At 35.6% G+C, this 16,010-nt stretch overlaps 1 pseudogene; it reads left to right on the forward strand.

The window, feature by feature from the left end:
- Positions 1–16,010, forward strand: part of LOC118857803 — a 92,908-nt pseudogene that overhangs the window by 27,901 nt on the left and 48,997 nt on the right.

The raw sequence follows: 16,010 nt of genomic DNA on the forward strand, positions 1-16,010 counted from the left end.
TATCTCTCCCTTTATCACTCTCTCAATATATTCTTCTCTCATCTCTTAATTGAATGTAATTTTTTTAGATAGCATTCCTTCATATTGAACTCACCCTGTGCCCTCTGTCTATATATATATATATATATATATATATCTATCTATCTATATATATATATATCTATATATGTATATGTATATATATGTATATATATATATGTATATGTATATATATGTATATATATATGTATGTATGTATATATATGTGTGTATATATATATTCATACATACATACATATATACCTATACATAGGTGTATGTATACTTGTATATTCCTTTCAAGTACCCTATTATTGAGAAAGGTCTCATGAATTACAAAAACCATCTTTTCATGTAGGAAAGTAAGCTAAATAGTTCCAATTTAGTAAGTCCCTTATGATTTCTCTTTCTTCTTCATCTTTTCATGCTTCTCTTGATTCTTGTGTTTGAAAGTCAAATTTTCCATTCAGCCCTGGTCTTTTCACTGAGAAAGCTTGAAAATGCTCTATTTTATTGAAAATCTGTATTTTTCCTTGGAGCAGTATACTCAGCTTTTGCTGGGTAGGTGATTCTGGTTTTTAATCCTAAGTTCTTTGACCTCAAGAATATCATATTCCAAGCCCTTTGATCCCTTAATGTGGAAGCTCCTAGATCTTGTATTATCCCAATTGTGTTTCCACAACACTCATATTGTTTCTTTTTGGCTGCTTGAAGTATTTTCTCCTTGACAGGGGGATTCTGGAATTTGGTGACAATATTCCTAGGAGCATTCATTTTAGGATCTTTTTCAAGAGGTGATTGGTGGATTTTTTCAATTTCTATTTTACCCTCTGACTCTAGAATATCATGGCAATTCTCCTTGATAATTTCTTGAAATATGATATCTAGGCTCTTTTTATATCATGACTTTCAGGTAGTCCAATAAGTTTTAAATTATCTCTCCTGGATCTATTTTCCAGGGCAGTGGTTTTTCCAATGAGATATTTCACATTAGCTTCCATTTTTTCATTCCTTCGGTTCTTTTTTATTATATCTTGATTTCTCATAACGTCACTAGCTTCCACTTGCTCCAATCTAATTTTAAAATAACATTTTCTTCAGTGGTCTTTTGCACCTCCTTTTCATTTGGCTAATTGTGTCTTTCAAGGCATTCTTCTCATTGGCTTTTGGAGCCCTTTTGCCATTTGAGTTAGTCTAATTTTAAGGTGTTATTTTCTTCAGTATTTTTGGGGGGGGTGCCCTTTAGGAACTCATTGACTTGTTTTTCATGATTGTCTCATATCACTCTCATTTCTCATCCCAATTTTTCCTCTACTTCTCTACCTTGGTTTTGCAAATCCTTTTTGAGCTCTTCCATGGCCTGATACGAACTCATATGTTTTCTTGGAGGCTTTTGATCTAGGCTCTTTGACTTTGTTGTCTCCTTCTGGTTCTGTGTTTTCATCTCCTTTGTCACCAAAAAAGATTTCAAAGTCTGAATCTGAATCTGAGTCCATTTTAGCTGCCTGTTTGTGTTCCCAGCCAACCAGTTGACCCTTGAGCTTGTTGTCAGTGTATGGCTTCTTGTAGAGTAGGGAGTACTTTGTCCCAAGCTTTAGGGGCTGCTCTGCTGTTTTCAGAGGCACTTCTATTCAGCAAACTCTGCCACACCAGCGGTCCTCCTCCCCCAAGAACCACCTACCCAGATAGTGACCCAGTTCCAAGGAGGCTCTGCATTCTCACTCTGATCTGCCACTTAATTCCTCCCACAGAGTGGGCCTGGGGCCAGAAGCAACTGCAGCTGTAGCTCTGGAGGCAGTCCCAGAGCTGTACCACTTCCACACTCACAGAGCTATGGCTGACCATGCACTCCTTTCAGTCTGATCTTGCAGTTTTTCCACTAATCTTCCCTGTTGTCTTTGGCATATGTGGATTGAGAACTCTGGTAACCACCACAGCTCAATGATTCAGGGTGCTAGGGCCTGCTCTGTCCAGCTGCCTGTCCGGTTGGTCCTGGCACAACCCAGGCTGGTCTGTGCTCTGCTCTGCTCCCCACTATAAGTGATAGACCCTTCCTAGTTACCATCTAGGCTTTCCTGGGCTGGAGACCTGCTTCTTTCTGCTATTTTGTGGGTTCTGCAGCTCTAGAATTTGTTCAGAGCCATTTTTACAGGGTTTTGAAGGCACCTGGGGGAGAGCTTAAGCAAGTCCCTGCTTTCCAGCCACCATCTTCACTCCACCCCCTCCCTGTTCCATTTCATTTCTTGAAAATATGCATTTTTGCCTATGTGTCCCAACTTTAGGAACACCCTATATCCACATTGTTGCTGATATTTGTTGCTCCAATTCAACAGTATCCATAGAACTCATAAGTGGTGGAATTTAGTCCAATTGCCTAGAAGGCACTAAGTGCTAGTAAGCACATTCCTAACTCACTGAAATGATTTCTGAAAAGTTCCCACCAAAAAGTGAACTGAGTGTGAAAATTTTAAAGGAAGTGTTAAATGTTAAAGGGCTAAAGACAGCACCAAAGGAATTGAAACAGTGAAAGGTTCTTCAGCAAACATACTATAATTCAGACCAAAGTTTAACATAACAAACACAAAATTTCATATCTTCAAAAGGTGATTTTCCCTTACACTGTTAAATTCTTTTAAGGCAGGGACTATCTTTTCTTTTCTGTTTGTTGTGTATGTATATGTGTGTGTGTATGTGTGTGTATGTGTGTGTGTATGTGTGTGTGTATGTGTGTGTGTATGTGTGTGTGTGTGTGTGTGTGTGTGTCCCCAACACTTAGCCCTGCACAAAGTAAGTACTAAATAAAAATCCATTAATTGATTGAATGATTTCCTGAAAGGGTCAAGAACTTGACATCCTTCAAGCAGACATTATTATTTAGTAGAAAACCCCAAACCATAGCAGAGCAAGGAGGTCATGCTGATCCTTTTCAGAGGTTTCCAGATACATTTTTTTTTAATTCAGTGCAATGCACTGAACATTTATTAAGTATCTACTGAATACAAAATCACTTCAAGAGGTAAGAAAATGTTCATCAAAGACTAAAGCTTTACCTATGGGAGCTTATAATTTAATGAAGACTATAATAACACATTCTTAAAAGAGCTTCAGTTGCATGAAAGACAGGGAGAAAATTCAATACATCCTAAAGTTTAGAGGAGAGAGCTAGATGTGTTTTTGCTTTTGTTTTGTTTTGAGAGAGAGCTATTTCTTAGAAGAGGTATGTTCTGAGATGCATTCTCTGGGAAGAGTACAGTCTGTGTTCTATCTGATGTACTTTCTGCAGGCAAAGATCTCTTATGTTTTAACCATTAGAACTTTGTGTGAGCAATTGCTGGTCAATATTCTATATAAAAAGTTTATAAGGTATGGGGCTACAGTTCATATGTATATATATACACATATATACACATATGTATATATACATATATATACACATATATATATATATACATATATACACATATGTATATATACATATATATGCATGTATGTATATACACATATATATGTTAGAGAGTTATGGGTTTCTGCTTACTGCCTCAAACAGAGCTAGGAACCTCCCTCATTAAGGTGAGGTTTTCTGAGGCAAGGTCTGTAGGACTTTCTTGAGTAATGTGTGGCACATAAGCCTACCTTGGATAGGAGAGTGAGTGGAGAGTGATAGGAGATTGAGCTGATAGTGATACTGAAAGCTGTGCAAATTAGCCTCTTCATTTTATGGCTGATAAAACTGAGGTTTAGAGAGGTAAAATACACACCATTCTACATTGTTGATATTGATTTGGATGGACTTTAGAGGTCACTTAGTCCAATCTCCATTTTATAAATGAGGAAATTGAAATGCAGAGAAGTGAAGTGACTTCCTAAAGGGATTCAGGTTCAAAGTAAGTATCTCGGCTGGGGTTTAATCCCAGGTCCTTTCATTTGAAATCTAGCGTACTTTTCTACTTATGATAGGATGTCTTCAATCCAAATACAACATTTTCCCCAATATTGTCATTTTTTAAAATGAGGAAAGTGAGGCCCAGAATAATTTAGTTATTTAGGTTATTGCAGGTAGTAAATAATAGAGTTGGGTTTTGAACTGCAGTTCTTTGACTCCAGAAATTATTTTATGCCATACTACATTTTATTTGCTTAATAAAATACTCTGTATGCTGTTTTAGTACAGTCCAGTAATGTAGAATGTCAAGGTGTTTGAGGGTCCTACTTCTATCTTCAAGTGGGTTATCCGACCCTCTCAACTTTGTAACATCTGTCAATTTGGTGAATTTTTTGGTCAGTTTTTGTCCTTATTTAAGTATAATGGGAACACATGCAGAGAGCTACTCTGATCACTTGTGGCCAATGAAGTACTGAAAAGATTTGATGCTTTGTTATGATGCAATAAATCTTGAGTTACTCCCCTACACTGTGACAGTAGGGAGAGGTATTGTATGAAGGGAATTCTGTGTGAATTAAAAAGGAAAGAAAACTTCTGACTTTTCCTTTTCCTTTGACTCACCAGGATGATAGGTAAGAAATTCTCCCATGAAGGGTAGGCAGTAAGGTCACTTTTACTCTCATTAAGGTGGTATGTTAATTTTTATCATATAACAGTTATAGAGGGGGGATAAATTGAGGTACCCAAATAGGTGAGCTCAAATCTAGGATGTTTGCTTTCTCTTTAATTGTGTGTTAATACACTGAGCAACAGTAATTGAAAATAAAAGTTGATATGGGCATATTCAGGGTTGGGGGCAAACCTATGAGTGAAAGAGTTTCTGCTATTCCCTGGCCAATTAAATGGAGCTAAATGACATCTGCAAGTAAGGTAGGGGCTATGGTCAATATTGGAGAGAATTACACTAATGGGGGAAGACCTCATATACGTACTGCCTTGATATAAGATATAGACCTAGAGCGCATTGATTCAACATGGTAAGCCGAAGTAAAATACAAAAATCCTTATTTACCTCCTCTGTATTTTGCTAAATAATTTTTAATCTCAACCTGCAAGGAGAGTATAAGTGTTATATGTAACTCACACTGTGTTGAATCTTTGCTAATAAATGCTTGTGAGAACCCTTCTTTCTAGATGGCTCATTGAATAAAGCACTGTTCCTGAAGTAAGGAAGACCTAGTTCAAAACCAGACTCAAACACTTGTGTGAGCTCGACAACTCACGTAACTGCTATTTTTCGTAATTTCCTCATTTGTAAATATGAGAATGATTATAGAACCTAACTCCATCGCTTATTTTAAGGACTAAAGCACATAATATTTGAAAAGCACTTAGTGCAGTACCTGACACACAGTTGGCATTTGATAAGCACTTCTTTCCTTCCATCCTTTTATGGAGAAAAGAAATCATTGTCCTAAGCATCATTCATATTGTCGTGTTGAATATCTTTCTTTTTCTTCAACACTTTTGTGAAACTATAAACATTTGAAAATATAAGATTTAAATAGTTGTACAGAAGGATCTGGGATTGGGGTGTAAGAAACCAAAGAATGTGAAACAAAGAGTCTATTTCCTCTCATTAAAGGACAAGACTTTCAAAAAATGAGCCAAATCACCACATGTGTTGGTCTGGAGTAAAATAGTCTTTTTGTGGAAAGAGCAAAAGTATAATCCTCTAAATTTTTGAAGCCAGAAAGAATTTTAATTTCTAGACAAGTCATCTACCTACATATCTGTCTGTCTGCCTGTCTATCCATCTATCTATCGTGTTTATATATTATATATTGTATGCTCCAACTGGAGCTTACACTGAGCTTATATGCAACTATTCTGTAGAATGTTAATTATCCACAAACAAAGCAAGAGATCTATGTCTAATATTTCAGTGATATTTGGAGAGAATCAATGGAAAATACATGCAAAAATATTAGAGTTGGAAGGAGAATGGAGTGTGGCTTACTGAATATGTAGTTTTATATCCAGAGGGCATGTGGGACTCAAGGTCTGTTTGTACAGCAAATATATTTCATATAGCTCTTAGCTGGAGTGGGATTAATATTGTATTTATATAAATCAAGAATTTGTCTTTGTTACTCCTAAGCTTAGAAGGTACAGGATAAAGAACATGCACATAATATAGGTAAAATGCTTTTAATGAAATTGTTGAGTTTTTTTCAGGCATGTCTGACTCTTTTGACCCCATTTGGGATTTTCTTGAAAAAAGATACAGTAGTGCTTTGCTATTTTCTTCTCCCACTCATTTGACAGAAGAACAAACTGAGGCAAACAGGGTTAAGTGACTTGCCCAAGGTCACACAGCTAGTAGGTGTCTAAGGCCAGATTTGAACTCAGGTGTTAAAGAAAAACCCCTGTGAACTTTTAAAACAGAAAAAAAAAACCTCAAGTCCCTAAAGGAGAACCTGGAATGACCAGAGTCTGATCACAGGTTATAGATTATAAATGCATTTATTGTCAGAGAATAAGCTTGTAAGCTGAAACAATATCTGTTATGACATGTTCAAAGCCCAGCCAGAACCAGTGATGTATTTATACAACTTTTAAACAAAGAAAAGATAAAAGCTAGGAGTTTGAAAACAACTTAGGCAGGAAGCCCCAGGAAATGATGGAAATGAAGAATTCCAGGGGTCAGAGTTGTGGCCCTTTGATACACAAATCAAATGACTTTTTGGTGATAAGCAGTCTATAGTTCAGAACTGGAGCACAGACAATAAGACAAGAAGATGAAGAACAGGATGTGTCCTAGAGCACCAGGACCAACAATTAGGGGAGTCTCTGGAGATAAGGATGCCTTTTGATGATCCACAAACCACCAAATGGCTCAGGGTCTACTTCAAAGCTGGTATGAGCTTAATTGGCTCCAGAGTTGCAGATTTTCTGAGAGCCCAGTTAACTTTACCTTTGGTCACCACAAAGGATTATTAGTTTGTCAAGCCAATACAATCAGTCCTCATACAATTCTTCTCCTTACCTGGATGATGACTGGGGTAGGAACTCAAGCAAATCAAGGTATCCACTTTCAAACAGGTCTTCCTGACTCCAAGAAAAGCACTTCATTTGCTGCACCACCTTTCTGCACCTTGAATAAACTAAGAGAGAGCCAATGAAGAGAGAATAAAAGGAGTAAAAAGGTAAGAATAAGATTCGGCTCTGACTTTAGGAAAGCTAGATGACATAAGGTTTGATATCTCTAGGATCCAATGACACTAATAAATGACAATCTGAACTGGTAGAGGTAGTAGCTACATGAATGGGATCACAGATTCATCTGTGTCAAAATAATGAGACTGATACACCTTTCTTTTCTCACATTTTTTTTTTTCATTAGGAAGGGAGCTGAACTCAGCAAATGACTGAAGGAGATAGCTAGAAGAAAAATTAGAGAAATGCTGCAGAGATTGTGTCTAGCCCTCAGGAAGAAAGTCACCTTTCTAATTGACCTGCTTGGGGGCAGTTCATGAAATCTTTCAATAAAAGGAAAAAAAGAAATAGAATTGAGTGTAAAGTTGCCAGAGGAGTTTTCATGCCAAAGTTAAGTTGAGTGAGAGGAATAAAAAAAGACAGCCTTTCTGTAGGTCAAAGAATAAACCTGTTTTGGAGATTGACTGTGTTAAGAGCATTTCAGCAATTAAAGAAGTGTATGAAATCTATTTTTATTGCATATTTATTATAGAGACCACAGAAAACATGAAGAGCATAAAATTTATGGGGAAGCATGGTGTAGAAAAGAAAATACTGACTTTGAAATCAAAGGGCATGAGTTTGAATCCCAGATGTCCTGCTTGCTACTTATATAATCTCAGCTAAGTGATTTAGCTTCTGTGGGCCTCAGTTTCTTCATGAATTTAAGGAGAGAGGGAGGAAGTATTACTCAATGATAAGATCTCTTTCTGACTTAAATTTGTGTGATTTATAAAATCAAAACTAGAAAGGCCTTTAAAAGCCATCTAGTATAATTCCCTCATTTTACAGAAAAGATCTGTCTGTCTCAGGGAGGTTAAGTGACAGAAAGGAATCTTAAATTGAAGTCTTATTTCCAACTTCGTATCCAACCATGTCATAGCACTTTGCAAGCATACAACTCTATATAAATGTTACCTTATTATCATTCTTATCTTTCTATTACTTTAGTAGAGAACAACATCTAGTTCTTTTAGCAAATACATGCTATTTTTGCATTTAAAGATAGAATTCTGAAATGCCTGTATAACACTTAATTAGGCAGAATTAACTTCAGAAAATTTGTTTTCTTCTTGCACTTATCTATCTTTAGGCATCAATAAAATCCTGGATGCCAAATTATAGGAGGAAGACATAAGTACCAATATACCAGAATCTCATTAATGGTCCAACTATTCAACTTCTATCTTACTATTAACATAAATTATTCCTAATAAAAACGGGATGGTATTTATTGTTTTATCACATTTAACACCTCAAAAGCCAATATTAAGTTAGAGGGGTGGAATGAAAACCACTATGAAGAGGTACATACTTTTTGGGAGGAGGTTTAAGCAGGATTTAAAGCCAGGCTTCTCCATTGCTCAACTCTTCCCCTCTCCAACAAAAAAATAAAAGATTTCAAATTATTTTATGTTCACTAAAAAGGAATATAGATACTTTAGATAAATGCAGTCTCTCATTAGCCAACCTGAGTTCAAATTCTGATTTCTGGGTAACTGCCTCCCCAGATGTAAAGACCAGTTATTTCTTGTATGAGATTCATTTAGCACAAGATCTTAGGAATACATAATTGATTAGTCCTCAGAGTTATAAAAGAGAGGGATATTTTGGGAGCAGTATGAACAGTGAACAGTGAATCTGTGAATAAGAAATCTACTTCATTCATGGCTCTTGCATCTTCAACATCATTGCCACATAAATTATTTCCCATTAAAAGAAATTTAAGTCTCACATCACTGCCGTTGGAGAAGCTCATAACCAACTGGTGGATATTGATAACAAAATCATCATCAAAAGGGAGCACAGACCCTGAGTAATGATATCACTTCAGGTCCCAAGGAACATAGGCCTCTGAATATCAATATCACTTCTGAATTCAAAGGAGAAATATAACTTCTGGTCCCAAGGGAATAACAGGCCCAAGGAACATTATTTTGCAATCCCTAGTGATCAGGGTCTCTTTCTCAGTAACATCAGGAATACAGACCAGAACATCAGTGATCATCCCTCTCCCCAGATCACACAACCTTGGAAGCACCAAAAGCTTCAAAACTACTATGATGACAGGGAATATCAAGACACAGACTTTAAAATAAAGTCAAAATGGGTATAAGCAAAGCATCAAAGAAAAATGTGATTTGGATACAAACTCAACAAAAATTCCTGAAGAAAGTTCAAAATGGATTGCAAAAGCTAATAAGAGTGGTAGAGATAAAGTTAGATAAAAGAGATCAAGAAAAGAAAAAAAAATATGAAAAGAAAATAGAATGTTAAAACAGATGAAAAAGACTGGAGAAAGACCCCTTAAATGGAATTGGCCAAATGGATAAAAGATGTACAAAACTTCACTAACAAAAATAACTCTTAGGGGTGGAGCCAAGATGGTGGCTTGAAAGCAGGGACTCACTTAAGCTCTCCCCCTAATCCCTCCAAACACCTTTAACAATGACTCTAAACAAATTCTAGAGCTACAGAACCCACAAAACAACAGAGGGAAACAAGTCTCCAGCTTAGGATGGCCTGGATGGTTGCTGGGAAGGTTCTATTGCACATTGCTGGGAGCCAAGCATGGTCCAGCATGGTTTAGGCCAGGAGAGACCAGGCCACAGCAGACTGGGTGGAGCAGGCCACAGGGGCCCTGACTCATTGAACTGTGGTAGTTATCAGACTTCTCAATCCACAAAGCACCAAATACAACTGAGCAGGTCAGTGGGAAAACTGCTGGATCTGGGTAAGGGAAGTGCATGGTCCATCTGCTACCCCAGGGCAGCAGAAGTGGCTACAGTGGAGGCAGTGGCAGTAGCAGCAGCAACATCAGCCACAGCAGTGGCTGCTTCAAGCCTCAGGCCCACACAGTGGCGGGGGGAAATCAAAGAGCTGATCAGAGCAGGAGTGTAGAGATAGCTTTGCTGGCACTCAGGGAAGTTCTCTTGCTTTGCCCTCCTTGTATATGGGTTGCAGTCCTGGTTGGCAGTCCTTGAGGAAGGAGGAGCACTGGTGTGACAAAGTGCTGTGGGGGCTGTGGAGAGAGAGATATCCTGATGGTTACATGGCAGAAAGAAGTGCCTGCACTCATAGAGCAGAGCATGGGAAAGAAGAGGAGAACTGTACCACCACAGAATAGAAATAGCTCTTATAAAAGCAGTAGAGACCCCTGAAGCTTGGGGCAAATCACTCTGCACTCTAAAAGCAGTCATTCCCTGACAAAAAGCTCAAAAATCAAGTAATTGGCTGAGAACATAATCAAGCAGCATAAAAGGACTCAGACTATAGAGTCTCTCTTTGTTGACTATGGAAATCAAAACATACAGACAGAAGAAGTCAACAAAGTCAAAGATCCTTCATTAAATGCCTCCAAGGAAAATGTGAGTTGGTCTCAGGCCATGGAAGAGCTCAAAAAGGATCTAGAAAATCAAGTAAGAGAAGTAGAGGAAAAATTGGGAGAAGTGAGAGTGATGCAAGAAAATCATGAATCAAAAAAAAAAATGCTGCAGAAAATAACGCCTTAAAAATCTTCTAACCCAAGTAACAAAAGAGCTCCAAAAAGCCAATGAGGAGAAGTATGCCTCAGTAAAATTATCCAAATGGAAAAGGAGGTCCAAAAGACCACTGAAGACAATACTACTTTAAAAATTATAATGGAGCAAGTGGAAGCTAATGGCTTTATGAGAAATCAAGAAAATATAAAACAGAGACAAAATAATGAAAAAAATGGAAGACAATATGAACTATCTGATTGGAAAAATGACTGACCTGGAGAAGAGATCCGGGAGAGATAATTTTAAAACTATTGGATTACCTGAAAGCCATGATCAAAAAAAAAAAGCCTGGATGTCATCTTTTAAGAAATTATCAAGAAGAACTGCCCTAATATTCTAGAGCCAGAGGGTAAAATAGAAATTGAAACAATCCACAAACTGCCCCTTGAAAAAGATCACAAAAACAAAACTCCTTGGAATATTGTATGCAAATTCCAGAGTTCCCAGGTCAAGGAGGAAATATTGCAAGCATCTAGAAAGAAACAATTTGAGTTTTGCAGAAACACAATCAGGATAACATATCTTCTATTAGCTTCTATATTAAGGGATCAAAGGTCTTGGAATATGATATTGCAGAGGTCAAAGAAGCTAGGATTCAAACAAAAAGTCACCTACCCAGTAAAACTGAGTATAATACTGAAGGGAGGAAAGTGAACTTTCAATAAGATAGAGGACTTACAAGTATTCTTGATGAAAATACCAGAGCTGAATAGAAAACTTGACTTTCAAATACAAGAATCAAGAGAAGCTTGAATAGGCAAAAAGGAAAGATAAATCATAAGGGACTTACCAAAGTTGAACTGTTTTGTTTACATTCCTAAGTGAAAAGATGATATTTATAACTCATGATACCTTTCTCAGTATTAGGGGAGATGAAGGGAATGCACAAGTATACAGACACACACACAAATATATGTGTGTGTATATATATATATATATATATATATATATATATATATATATATATATATACACACATATATATATGTACATATATACTTATATATGTACATATATACGTATATATGTACATATATGCATATATATATACACTCACCCTGTGTACTCTATCAATCTATCTATCTATCTATCTATCTATATAGACAGAGAGCACAGGGTGAGTTGAATATGTAGGGGTGATATCTTAAAAATAAAATTAAGATGTGAGAAAGGAATATATTGGGAGAAGGAAAAAGGCAAAGATAGAATGGGGTAAATTATCTCACATAAAAGTGGTGAGAAAAAAACATTTATATTGGAAGGGAAGAGGGGGCAGGTGAAAGGTAATGAGTGCATCTTGCTTGCGTTGGATTCGACTTAAGGAGGGAATGACATATACACTCAATTGCGTACCTTACCCTACAGGAAAGTAGCGTAGAAGGGGACAAGTGGGGTGTTCAAAGGGAGGGCAGGTTGGGGGAAGAGAGTCAAAAGTAAATACTTTTCTAAAAGAACAAGATCAAGGAAGACAAGTGAATAAAGGGGGGCAGCATAGGACTTAGGGAAATATACTTAGTCTTTCACAACATGACTGTCATGAAAGTGTTTTGTATAATAATGCATGTGTGGCCTATGTTGAATTGCTTGCCTTCTCAAGGAGGGTGGGCATGGAGGAAAGAAGAGAGAGAATTTGGAACTCAAAGTTGTAAAAACAAATGTTTAAAAAAATTGTTTTGACATGCAATGGGGAGATAAGATATATGGACAATGCGGTATAGAAATATCTCTTTCCCTATAAGAAAGTATGGGGAAAAGGGATAAGGATTTTGGGGAAGTGGGATGATAGAAGGGAAGGCAGACTGGGGACAAGGACACTCAGAATACATGACATCTTAGGGTGGGGGCAGGATAGAAATGGGGACCAAATTTGTTAATCAAATCTTGTGGAAATCAATGTTGAAAACAAAAATATTAAATAAAAGAAAGAAAATAACTTCTTACAAAGATTGGGGGGAGGAGGTTACAAAATCTCAATGAATACAATAATTCCTTAAAAATTGGAATTGGGCAAGTGGAAGCTAACAACTCCATAAAACCTCAAGAAACTATAAAAGAAAAGCCATAATAAGCATTAAAGAATTAAAAAAAAATGTGAAATATCTCATAACAAAAAAACTGACTGTAAAATGGATTTAGGAGAGGCAAATAAATAATTTTCTGTCTACCTGAAACACCTAGACTCATGTTTCATGAAATTACCAAGAATAATTTGGCTCAATATCTTGGAAAAAGAGGTTAAAATTCAAATTGAAAGAATCCACTGATTACTTCTTGAAAGATTACAAAATAGTAATTCCAAGGTATAATGTAGCCAAAATGCAGAACTCAAAGATCAAAGAGAAAATACTTCAAAGAGCAGAAAGAAACCATTCTAATATTATGGGGTCAGTTAGAATTACACAAGATTTAGCAACTTAAATTTTTAAGGAGAACAAAGCTTTGAAAATGATATTATAGAAGTCAAAAAACCTGTAAGAACTACTAATACAGCCAAGAATAACATGCCCAGAAAAAACTGAATATAATCATTCAAGGGGTAAAAAGAATATTTAATGGAATAGATGACTTTCAAGCATTTGTGATGAGAATACCAGAAATGAATTAAAAATCTGACTTTCAAAAAAGAGAATGAAGAGAAATATAAAAAGATAATCATAAAAAGGAAGTCATAAGAGTCTCAATAAGGTAAAAGTGTTTACATTTCAATATGAGAAAATGATACACATAAGTTCTAAGATATTTGTCATATTAAGATAGTTAGAAGGATTCTGAATAGACAGGGGGCAGGGAAGTGAGTCAATTATGTTGGGATGGTGTTAAAAACACTGGAGGAGAAAGAGGATACCATGGGAGTAGAGGGGAGGTAGAGGAAAAATGAGGGAAATTATCTATTATACAAGAGGAACCACGAAGAAGAGCTTTTACAGTGGAGAAGGAAATTGTGACTGGATCTCATTCTCATCTAAACCAGTTCAAAGAAGGAAAATATTTATAGATACATACACATATTGAAAGACACACACACACACAAACAGACACACACAAAAAAAACACACCTTGAATTATGTATAGGAATAGATGTTACTCTATAGGGAAGTAGGAAAAGAAGGAGATAGGAAAAAAGGGTGTGATAAAAGAGATGTCAGATAAAGGAAAGTAGTAATTAGAAAGAAACCTGACATTAGAGGAGAGAGAGAATTAAAAAAAAAAAAAAACAAGGAGAGAAGGACAAACAGTAGAAAATAGGATAGAGATTAATTCATAATTAGAACTTATAACTGTGGAAGTTACTGTGTTGAAGTCACCCATAAAATGGAAATATATTGTGGTATTTATCAGAAACCAAAATCCAACAATATATTTTTTAGAAGAAATACACTTGAAATGGAGAGACACAAAAAAACCTAAAAAAAGGAGATGAATCAGAATCTATTCTTCTTCAGATGAAAAAAAAAAGGCAGGGTTAACAATCATGATCAAAGACAAAACAAAAGCAAAATACACACACATACACATATTTACACATACATATGTATATATACAACTATATACATGCATCCATACATGCATACATACATTCATACGTATGTATGCATACAATAAAAATCTCCTTAAAAAGTAAAATTGGCCAAATTCAAAATGAAGCATAAAAAGTTCCTCCAAGAAAATAATTCCTTAAAAATCAGTAACTTAATTCAAGAGAATAACAATAATGAGACAACACCCCAAAACTTATGGGATGAAGCAAAAGCAGTTCTTAGGGAAAGTTTCATATCTCTAAATGCTTCTATGAATAAAATAGGTAAAAAGGAGATCAATGAAATGGGCATGCAACTGAAAAAATAGAAAAAGAGCAAATCAAAAATCCCCAATTAGTTACCAAATTAGAAATACTGAAAAGCAAAGGAGAGATTAATAAAATTGAAATCAAGAAAACAATTGAACTAACAAATAAAACTAAAAGCTGGTTTTATGAAAAAAAAAACAATAAAATTCATAAAATCTTGGTCAATTTGATTAAAAATTGAAGAAAACCAAATTACCAGTATCAAAAATTAAAAAGGTGAAATCATCTCCAATGAGGAGGAAATTAAAACAATAATTGGAATTATTTTGCCCAATTATATGCCCATAAATTTGATAACCTCAAGGAAATGGAGGAGTATTTATAAATACAAATTGCCCACAAAAGGAAGTTAATTACCTAAATTACCCCATCTCAGAAAAAGAAATTAAGCAAGCCATCAATGAACTACCTAGGGAAAAATCTCCAGGGCCAGATGGTTTTACATGTGAATTCTATCAAACATTTAAATAACAATTATTCCCATATTTTATAGACAATTTGGGAAAATAGGCAAAGAAGGAGTCCTACCAATGTTTTTTATGACACAAATGTGGTACTATTATGTAAACCAAGAAGAGTCAAAACAGAGAGAAGAAATCATAGACCAATTTCCCTTAAGACTATTGATGCAAAAATTTTAAATAAAATATTAGCAAAAAGTTTGTAGCAACTTATTTGGAGAATAATACACTATAAGCAGGTAGGATTTATCCCAAAAATGCAAGGCTGGGTCAATATTAGGAAAACTGTCAGCATAATTAATCATATCAATAACTGAACTAGCATAAACCATATGATTACCTCAATAGATGCAGAAAAAGCTTTTGACAAAATACAACACCCATTCTCATTAAAAACACTAGAAGGCATAGGAAAAAATGGAGTCTTCCTTCAAATTATAACTAGCATCTACCGAATCCCATCAGTAAGCATTATATGTAATGGGGATAAGCTAGATGCATTCTCTTAAGATACAGGGTGAAACAACGATGTCCATTATCAACTCTATTATTCAATTTGGCACTAGAAATATTAACTTTAGCATTAAGAGAAGAATCCTAGAAATTCAAATAAAAAAAACTACTTGAAATAACAAAAAAACTTTAGCAAAGTTGTAGGATATAAAATAAACCCACATAAATCCTTGGCATTTCTACATATTACTAACAAAGCCCAACAGCAGGTGATAGAAAGAGAAATTTCATTTAAAGTTACTGTAGATGCTGTAAAATATTTGGGAATTTTCCTGCCAAGACAAACCTAGGGCCTATATGACCAAAATTATGAAACACTTCTCACACAAATAAGGTCATATCTAATTAAATGGAATAACATCAGTTGCTTGTGGTTAGGCCCAACTAATATAATAAAAATGACAATTTTACCTAAATCAATTTACTTGTTCAGTGCTATGCCAATTGAACAACCAAAAATTATTTTACAGAGCTGGATAAAATGAAAA

This window comes from Trichosurus vulpecula, chromosome 7, assembly GCF_011100635.1.
Source record: "Trichosurus vulpecula isolate mTriVul1 chromosome 7, mTriVul1.pri, whole genome shotgun sequence".
Taxonomy (NCBI): domain Eukaryota; kingdom Metazoa; phylum Chordata; class Mammalia; order Diprotodontia; family Phalangeridae; genus Trichosurus; species Trichosurus vulpecula.